Below are 10,913 nucleotides of genomic sequence, written 5' to 3' on the forward strand. Positions count from 1 at the left end.
GGCTCATGCAAAATTGCAGGAGCACCAAAGAAAATGCAACACCCCATTATTGAAGAGGAAGAAGAATTGGAGAAAATGAGTGGTGTTGTATTAGAGAAAATACTGGTTGAGGAAGAAATGGGTGAAGCTGAAAAAGTACTGGTTAAGAAAGAAACGGTTGAAGCTGAGTTACAAGAAGTAGGTGATGATGAATTGAAGGAAAAACCAGTGGAGGAAAAAAAAATATTTCTAAAAAATCTTGGGCTGAAAGATATCAGTACATCATCTCCCTCCGATATTGAAATTGAGTCAGCCAATGAATACCAAAAAGCTCCAAGAGATTTGAATAACATTGAAAACTGGAGAGGGTTGGCAAAAAACAAAACGAGAAAGTCTAAGTATTTATCTAACCGGCCACAATTTGCTGCTGCGCTTGAAGCCCAAAGACTAAAACAGCCGTCAAATCGGCTATTAGAGAATGGGAACAAATGTGGATTTTATCCGTGTTGGGGGGGCCCTGGTCCCCATGTGTCCAGAACTCATGTACTTTCGATGCAGTTTGTCAAGTAAGTAGAGGGAAGTTGAGAGTGCGAGACCACTTTTTTGCTTGAAATAGCCTCCCCCTCTCCCCCCCTCACCCATCCCCTGTTCTAAAAATAGATTTACCCCACCCCCTCTCCCATCGCCACATTCTAAAAATAGATTTCCTCTTCCCCTCACCCAGTGGAGATGAGGGGGATGAAAAGAGAGAAAGATATATCTCTCTCTCACTCTTTCTAAAAATAGATTTCCCCTTCCCCTTGCCCAGTGGAGATGAGGGGAATGAAAAGAGAGAAAGATATATCTCTCTCTCTCAAATAGATTTCCCCTTCCCCTTGCCCAGTATAGATGAGGGGGATGAAGAAAGTGAGGGAAAAAATAATTTCCCTTTTGAGGGGAAAAATTCCCTCTCTCTACATCTATACTGACAGATTAAAGTGAATCCTTCTCTCTACATCTAATGCTATACTGACAGATTAAAGTGAATCCTTCTCTCTACATAATGCTATACTGACAGATTGAAGTGAATTGAGAAATTCCCTATCACTCTACATCTATACTGTCATATTAAAGTGAATTGAGAAATTCCCTCTCTCTCTCTCTCTCTCTCTCTCTCTCTCTCTCTCTCTCTCTCACACATCTAATGCTATACTGACAGATTAAAGTGAATCCAGAGAGAGGTCAATGATCTAAGTTCTTTTACATTTTTCATCTGCAATATCGTACAAGCATTTCCAAAGTTCATCGGAATTTTTAACAACAGATAATGGTGAATCATTTGTACAATCATAATGTAGATGGCCGCTGTCTAGTATATCGAGCAGTTCGAATATCTCAGATAAAATTGGAAAGTGTACATTTTCTGTTTTTGTTAACAGTAAATCACCATCTTGACATCCTGTTGAAAATTTAATATTCTTCGCAATTGAATCAAATTCGTTAAATGAAATTCCCATCAAGAGACGAGTTAATTTTTTGAATTTTGAAAAACCATAACACTGCATGTTCACAACTTCCCAGATGTTTGGCATGTGTCTCTGTTCTATAAATTAACAACGTGCACGTGTTGTACCTACAACACTTGCTTGAAGACACTCGTGTCTCACTTGTATAAAAAAGATCACACCACACACGTTGCTGTTGACAGGTCTAGCTCTGACCAGCTACTAAACTGAAAAGTGAGTGGGATATTGGAATGAAAAATCATTTGAACACAGGAAAAGTTTATTTACACATTTCACCACAACTATTCATAATTTCATCTTCAATTTTAATTAACTTATCTATACACAAATTATGAGGGCGATAATAACATAGATAGTCTCTTATGTCATTTAAATTAACCGTGCTTAGAAAAATGTCTTTCAATTGTTTTGCCAAACTATAATTTTCATGAGTTGATTTCCTAATTGCACTTTCACACTCATCATAGGACAGTGTACACTTTTAGAACACAAAGAATAGGACATTTTAGATGTTACCTGTTCAAAGGTGAAACTGATAATGAACCAAATTGTCAGAGTGCACACCTTATATAATATTGCAGCTGGTGCGCTCTATCAATAAAATTACTGAACTTCTTTCACCATGCTCGTCAGAGGTATGTACTCCATCACACGATCGCTAATTAAAACGCAATAGGCAGAAGTATTTTCAGGTACTGCACTATTAAATTCCATTTCAATACGAACATCCATCGATGATTTCAAATGAGTCGCTTGGTGTGAACAGTCCACAACAACCAGCGGTGTTGAATCACAAAATGTTTTAAAGTCAATTTCTGTTCCGAGTTCGCTATTGATTGAATGATTATAATACGAGGGTGCAAAATCCAAAAACATCCGGTATAATACCTCCTTTTTACCTAGCAGATTTTCATATGGATAATACTCGCTGTTCAAATATACTTTAACATTGTAAATACCGCAGCTATTGAAATTAGATATTGATTTTTCAATTTTATTCTTACGATCGGTTTGAAATGCAATTATAACATATTTTGGACTATCAAAACTCGATATGGTGCGAACTGCCCAAGAATGGTTAAGTGAATTTTGCAAATTTGGTAATTCACAAATTTCTCAATGCCGGGAACCTAATTTCAGTGGAGTGTCAGCATCGAGCAGTCTCAAAAATTTCAGTCTTACGTGATCTTCTAAAGTTATGTAGGGCATTCTCCATTGCAGTTTTGTAATTTTCACACTAACGCTTGTTCCAGTTGCGGACTCAACACAATTTAGGTCTGTCGGTGACCTCAATAAGACAAGTTCCTGTTTCAAATTTAAAATTATTCTTTGAAAATCTTCAAAAAATGGGAGGATTAATTTCAGCGGTACACAGAAAGTGAATTTATTATCCATTAGCTCATATCCTGCTCTGTCAAAACCACCCAAGTGATATGTGTTCTTATCGAGCGTATTCTTCAGTAGTATAGCTTTAATTGTGGATGTTAATCCAATCAATCTTGATTTAGAAATTTGCTGACCTGCTAATTCATATCGTATTTTGTCAAAAAGGTTGCCGATTATGTTACTGCTTAATTTATAGTCTGCTGCAACTGGTGCATCAGCCAGGTCTGTTCCCGGTTTTGTACAGTTAACTGTTCCCTCAATAAATATAAATGATTTGCAAGGTAAAGAATAGACATCTAAAGAATTTATGCCAATACATGCCTCATCAGAGTTTTTTATTTCCTGTCCCGAATAAACTGTATGAGTGTGAAATTGGAATTTGGTTATATCATTATAAAACTGAAGGTCTGTCTCCACGTCCAGAATTTCACTAATTGTGGGCAGTCCTCCTCCTAACATTCCGCCAATCAACTATAAAACCTAACTTTTCTAATATTCTCACACTTTTAGCCGACAAAGCACGTTTGTTTTTAGGTGTTCGTCTCTCTAATGACATTGCGTGTACATGTCTTATTTGAACGTGGATTGAAAACAAGATAACCCATTATGTTTACTTTTGTTTTTCACATATGTGCAACCTAATTATAATCGTATCTCCACGGAAATCAATAAACAATTCATTCTGGTCTGTTACCTTTACATTAATAGTTTGAATTTGATGCGTATTCAAAGGTACATAAATAATCGGCGATAGTACTTCGTTTATTAAATAGCCACTAGGAACCTTTGGCAAAAATTCGTAGATTATATGTTTTTGTTTCCCATCAGAGTAACTACCACATGCTAAATTACACTCGAGTACAATACTACCAATGCTTGTCATGTTAACCAAATGCTGAGAATAATGCCATTTATTTGGTTCCAAAACAACATTATCAAAACCAAGTATCTTACCAATCGAATCAGTATGTGTTAAATCAATGGCTTTATCAGAATGAATTTCAATCTTCATAGTATTTGCGTTTGCTCATATAATAAGTTTATTCTTCTTCTTCTCATCAATATTCAATTTATTCTTTAAAGATTTTATAATATCCTCAACTTCATATGCATCTGTATCCAGCTGAATTAATCTATCACCATATTTGAAGCTGGAATTTGTTCCTTTGTTAATGTTTGCAATACTATTGTAGCTACAAAAATTAATCAATCCAATTTCCCATTCACGATTTCTATCCAATTCTATAATTTCTTGTAAATGTTCATAGAGGTTACTTGTGTTAGATCTTAATGTAATAACAACCATCTTGTAATGTGTGTTCAGCACAAACACTTAATTACAACTGATTTGCAAGAAACAATAATGTAAGATGACCACAAAAATCACTATTTAATGGTTGCATGTGCTCTACATTATAAAATATATTTACTCCAATTCCTTTTTTCCAATATTTGTCCAATTTGTATGGCGGTTGTAAATTTCCAATTGGATCAAAATACCAAACATTGGAGCCGACTTTTTTATATGCAACCCAATGTGTACCATCCTCGCTTTCCCTTGCTAAATTCACAATGGCATTCTCGTTTTTTAGAATTTTTTTGGGTAATGCATCTAGCATATATATACCTCTTAGCCGAATCTGTAATAATTTCGACCAATCAATCAAATCATAATTACTCAATTCTCCTTCAATATTCATGACTTCTTCTTCTTCTTCCTACTCTTCTTTGTTGTTCTAAGTTTCTTAACTTGTTTTTGAGGGAATAAACTCACTCCATATGATGATGGTGGTGGTGGAGGGGGTGGAATAAAAACTCTCCCCCCACTAGTTATTTGAGGAAAAGGCTTCAAAAAATACCCTTTTCCTGCAATATGCTTTTTCAACTGAGCTCTAGCTTTGTATCTAATATCATTACTATAACTTCTCCTCTCATTCTTCCCCTTCTTCTTCTTCTTCTTTCTCAAAGACCCACCAAACGCTGCTTTAGCTTCCATGACGTTTGTAACAAGATAGCTGAGTGCTTTCTCGGCAGGAGGTGTTTGTGGATTTTTGAAAATGTCCCATGCAGCGTTTGCTAGAGCCCTGTCAGCTACCGCTCAAGTTTTATTATCGCTATTTTGCGTATACGCTATATCATGTACCTTACAGGCTCTATCTAATGAATTTATACCTTGATCACCTCTCTTTAACCTTTCATTAACCTTTGTGCCCGGGCCACACCACTGGTATCCCAGAATATGAATTTCAACTTGCAGATTGTCAATTACCTTATTTAGAATAGTTGATGTGACATTATCTGCCAAACCTGACACACCCTTAAAAAGTTTTGCCGCTGAACTCAAGATTCCTTTACCTCATTTCCTCGAACTCTGCTTTCTCCTACATACCATTTTCTTACCTTTCAACTCAATCGTTGAACATTAACTGAGGTTAATTAATCAATTAATCATTACACCAACTTAATCAAAAGAAAATTGAATTGGTTTAATTTTCAATCGAGTTGGAAATGAATTCACACACTATTGCTATGATACATTGCTTGAATGTTAAGAATATTATTTCAAATAACAAATAATCTGAAAAGATGAAGGCAATTTGAAAAGGAGGAAATGACGCCGCCATCGCGCCCACCCATATCTGCAGGAACACTTGCCAAGACAGATCTCCCACATCTCGGAGGGAGTCACTGAAGCCAGCGCTTGGCTGTATGGCTGTGTGTGTGTGTGTGTGTGTGTGTGTGTGTGTGTGTGTGTGTGTGTGTGTGTGTGTGTGTGTGTGTGTGTGTGTGTGTGTGTGTGTGTGTGTGTGTGTGTGTGTGTGTGTCTGTGTAGCAGTACACAGACTACTGAGCATGCTCACAACAAACTATAAAAGGGGAGCTCAGCTTATTTAAATATCATTCACAACAGAGTGTAAGCAGGTGAACCATTCTTCTGTGCAGGGGTGCCCAGCCCCCCCAAGGGCAATGGCGCATGCCCCCCCAATCCAAGTGTAATGCCCCCCCAAATCACCCCAATTTCCAACCCTTTAGTTTTCAACATTAGTCAGTGTATGACAATAAAATTCACACCTTACAATCTAATCTTCCAAAGGACATTATTTAAGTTACCTTTGGTCTTGTGAGGAATTCTTTCTGTTTTCATAATATTGCAAAAATATATACCATCGTGTCTTATCTCTTTTAAAATGGAAATGAAGTATCTTTTTGATAATATTTTTGAGACTAGCAGTTTGCCCAATCTTGTTCGGGAGGACTAGAAAGTACTAAATTGCATCAGGAAAAACTACATGACAAATATTTTAATAGGATATTAAACGATAAGTAAGGGAGGCTTCGCTTTTTAAATGTTAAGGTTACCTATAAATAGTTTAATAATAATATCATTGATAATTCTTTATTGCAAAAGAATATTGCATAGCAATTTTGGTACCTAAACATTCATACAAATTTGGAACGATTTTATTCATACAATATATAATGTCTGCAAGTTTAGGTATTCTAAATCCTATACTATTAAACGAGCAATTTCTGTTTAGATGTTTAAATGTTTAGATGTTTCTCTTTCACCGGATCTCGAAAACGGCTCTAACGATTCTCACGAAATTCAGAACATAGTAGATTTTTATAATATAAAAATTCGATTGCACTAGGTCTCATCCCTGGGGAAACTCGCTGAAGGACATTGAAAGAATTTATCCATCCTTGGGAAAACAGCTGATAATTTCGTCGTCTGTTGATGATGGAAGTGAGTGAGCGAGTGCATGTGTGTGAGACAAAATTATGACTCAGCTGTTGAATTTTTGTACCTAATTCAATCAGGTACTTAGTGGCAGTTGTACAAAAGCCGGTTAAATTTTAATCCTGATTAATTCTAGTAGAACCAATCAGATAAGCTATCTGTTTGAGATGGTCTTCTGTGATTTGGTTCATGTGAAATTAATCAGGTTTAAAATTTAACATGCTTTTGTGAGAGAATTTTTTGCATTCCTCTGGGAATTAATCTCAATCCACTGTGATTAGATAGAACCTTTCTGTATGAGCTATGAATATTTATTATAATTTCTTCTTCCGTAATAATTTTATATGCTTTTGTAGGTACTCCAGAGCGGAGCTCGGTGCCCCGATATTTATCATAAATTGGAACAGGTTGTCACTGATGTTGCGTTGTTGGTAGTATTTACTTTTTAACATTACATGAGTAAATAACACAAGTCAAACAAAATGTATCTTCAAATGGTTTGGTTTTTGGAATAAAGATATCATCTGAACAAGTACATTTTGTAAATTCTATCTATTAATACCAAATATCGGGGCACCGAGCTTTGCTCGTTATTCATTCATTGATAAAAATAACTCAATTCTTTAAAATGATTGGGGAAGGACTAATAGGAACAGCCCAAAACTGTTTCTTCCCCGAATTTTGATTTATGCACTATAAAATTTATAGTTGGAATATTTAATATTCCAAAAGTAGAATTCAAGTGAAATTTTCAGTCCAAATATTTGAAAACATGAAACTTCTAATTTAGATTGTTTACATACCAAATTGAATGACAAAATAACACTCACTAATCACTTAGAACTGTAAAATATTGATTAACTTTGAATATTATGACATATACCATCTCATGTCAACAAATCAGATTACTGTATTTTGATCGAGCCAATTAAAATTTCTAGATTTCTCGCGAGATACGGTAAGCTAATTGATTACACAGCTGATATCCCACACAGGCACACGCATCTTCTGTTATCGACAGACGACGAAATCATCATCTCTTTTTCCTTCAGGGAGTTTTCTCAGGGATGAGACCTAGTGCAATCGAATTTTGATATCATAAACCTACTATATTCCGAATTTCTTGAAAATCATAAGAGCTGTTTCCGAGACCCGTTGAACATAAATAACCATTTAACAAGATAACCAGATAGCCAGATATAAAAATATAAACAGATATACAGAAATTGCTCGCTTAATATAATAGGATAACAACTTATAGTCCAGTCAATGGTCGTTTTTCAGGAAACAGCCCCGAAAGAATTTTTTTCGATGGTTCTATATGTATTTTGGGGCGCTGAATTCTAATCTGAAATCTGCTGACACGCCAGAGGGCGACTTCACCCCCAAAATTTTGGACTTTTTTTAAGTTTTCCATTTATCTCGAGAACCTTGAATTTTCGAGAAAAAGCATTTTCTATACAATATTAAGGATAATAAAATTTCCAATGAATTGAGTGGTCGCGCAGGACTACTTTTTGGATTTTTTATCTGAAGTGTTCCACAAGATACGCAACTTTGCATGTGCGAGAAATTTGTGATATTTCCCCCATTTTCACAGTCTCGCATATGCAACGTTGCGTATCTTGTGGAACACTTCAGATAAAAAATCCAAAAAGTAGTCGAGGTTGTGATGAATTTTCTCCTCTTTTCACTCCCATGAATAAATTATACTCCTGTTTTCAATACCGTTCAAAAGTTACAGCCAATTGAATAATGATCTCAATTTCCTCATTTTTCTTGCGATTTTACTGTTATTGAAGAGTTTCTAAAATGAGTACAATACATGATAGAAACTTGCGATTGGTCTCAAATGAGAGAAAATTTCATGCTCTATAAGCTGAGTTGCCTTAAATTGATCTTGCATTACTGTTTATATCGAGAAACTGTCGAGACTGTGAAAATGAAAAAAAAATATCGCAAATTTCTTTATTTTTAGAAACAAACGTATCTTACTTCACGATTATATTTTTACAAAAATCATTCACCTCACATAAAAGAGGAGATTCTTTTCTTCAAATCAAGACCAAGTATCATTTTGAGTTACCGAGACTCACAGTTTTGAATATAGAAATCGGTAATTTTTCTATGCATTGAAATATGGGCTGAAATACACTAAAGGAGGAATTTCCTATTTTTTAAACAAATTTTAGTGATATGATACATGATTTTCAACCGCCATGACGAGCTGATATGAACGAGCTGTAGTACGAAGAGATGTGATCATTCAGTCAAAAGTTATAAGTGATTAAAGTTTTGATCCTGGACGTATCCCTATGTGTGCCCCCCACTAGGAAATACTGAAATCTAACGAGAGACTCTCATATAATATAACCCTCGTAAGGTGATTTCAGCCGAAATGTTTCTTTTTTGTTAGGAAGGCCATGAAGAGGTATTATAATGAGAATTTGAATTTTGGCAGTAGGACATGATTTTCTATAATGACTAGAAAAAGATCCTAGTTGTATAGGCTAGAATTGGTAGGTTTGCATAATTTTGAAAACCCCTAAAAAATACCCCTTTTTTGAAAACTCTTAGCTACGGAATCAAAAATCGTAGAGTCCTGCGCGACCACTCAATATATTGGAAATTTTATTATCTTTTATATTTTAGGGAATGCTTTTTCTCGAAAAGTTAAAGGTTCTCGAGATTAAATGGAAAACTTGAAAAAAGTCCAAAATTTTGGGGTTTTTTGAGAGTTTTGGTGGTGAAGCCGCCTTCTGGCGTGTCTGCGAATTTCAGATTAGAATTCAGCGGCCCAAAATACATATAGAACCGTCGCGAAAAATTCGTTTGGGCTGTTTCCTGAAAAACGACAATTTGACTGTACTATTATACAAAACAGAAAAAAATAATGAAGCATTACAATAATTACTTGATTACTGTGTGGTAAATGGGGTGTAAATTTGAAAGATTGAAATTGGCTTCATTTGATATTTTTCACAAATTTTTGACAAGAGAAGTTTTTTCTTTTGTCAAATTCACTAGAGTTTGCGATGTTGTTTATAATTGCATTCCCATTCCAGAGACATTAATATCATCATGAAACGCATTCGGAATTAAAATAATTATTAGATTAAAATGTCTTTACAATTTAACTTATCATTGTGCTTTTAAAAAAATTAGGTTGCAACAGCAAGGAAACTCAAACACAGGACCATTAAAAATTGAAATTAAGCAAAGGAAATCAGAATAATAGTGGATGATGAAGTTATAATTTATTTTTGTGAAAGATTTACCTTAAAACTCATAGGCTCAAAATTACTAAAATTCCTGCATACAAAATATTATCAATTGTATTTTTATGCTTTATATTGAGTTACACTTAGGAAATATAACATTGTAAAGGTGGGAAAAAGTATTAAAATTAACTACATTAGGATATCTCTATTTAATACCTTGATTTTTTAGCCATGATTCAAAATGTTGACATAAAATAGAAAAACAATCTTGCCCCCCCAAAAATGTTGATGGCGCAAATTGCGCCATGCCCCCCCCTTGTGGGCACCCCTGCTTCTGTGTTTCTACTATTCATTGTGAACTTATCAACAACAACAGGTAAGAATTGAAAACAATTTTTTATCAAATATGTACACAATTTATTATCAATCACTACATTATTATATAGGCCTACTACTACTACTTGTAAAGCATCTCACCACAACATGGTATGAGAATAAGATTGTTAAATTTTAACAATCTTAATGTCAGTTCATGTAGCAGTGACATGCTTCACCACTATTCCTAAATTCTTACAATAAGCATTGAATTTAATAACTTTTGCAGGAGAAATTATGGACGAAAATCTCTGAGGTAGATATACCTCAGAGATTTTATTCGTGGATGAAATGTTTATTTTTAATATTATGCGTCTGCCGTGGTGGTTTGTCTCCTCACGAGCCGAGATGATACTGTGCGGCACATTTTCCGCCAGCTCGCGGAGAGGCGTCCATGGTTTAGCTGTTGGGTATTAACGATTGCGACAAAGTCCATCTCATCCTCCTCCCCTCGCCGCACCTCCTCCATCAGTGGGACAAGCGATGAGTTGTCCTCCATTCCAGCACGTTTCTGTTGAAAAATATTTGATTAGGTCTTATTTGTTTCAGATTATCATCAATCAGATTGAGCAAATCATACTAGAGAACTTGATCAATAGATTCACTACACAATCTCTACATCAGATTATTGTCATAATCTCAATTGACATCATCAGATTGACATTCTCTACATAAAGTGAGTAATATCAGTTATTGAAATAATAT

Source organism: Nilaparvata lugens, chromosome 7, assembly GCF_014356525.2.
Source record: "Nilaparvata lugens isolate BPH chromosome 7, ASM1435652v1, whole genome shotgun sequence".
Classification (NCBI taxonomy): domain Eukaryota; kingdom Metazoa; phylum Arthropoda; class Insecta; order Hemiptera; family Delphacidae; genus Nilaparvata; species Nilaparvata lugens.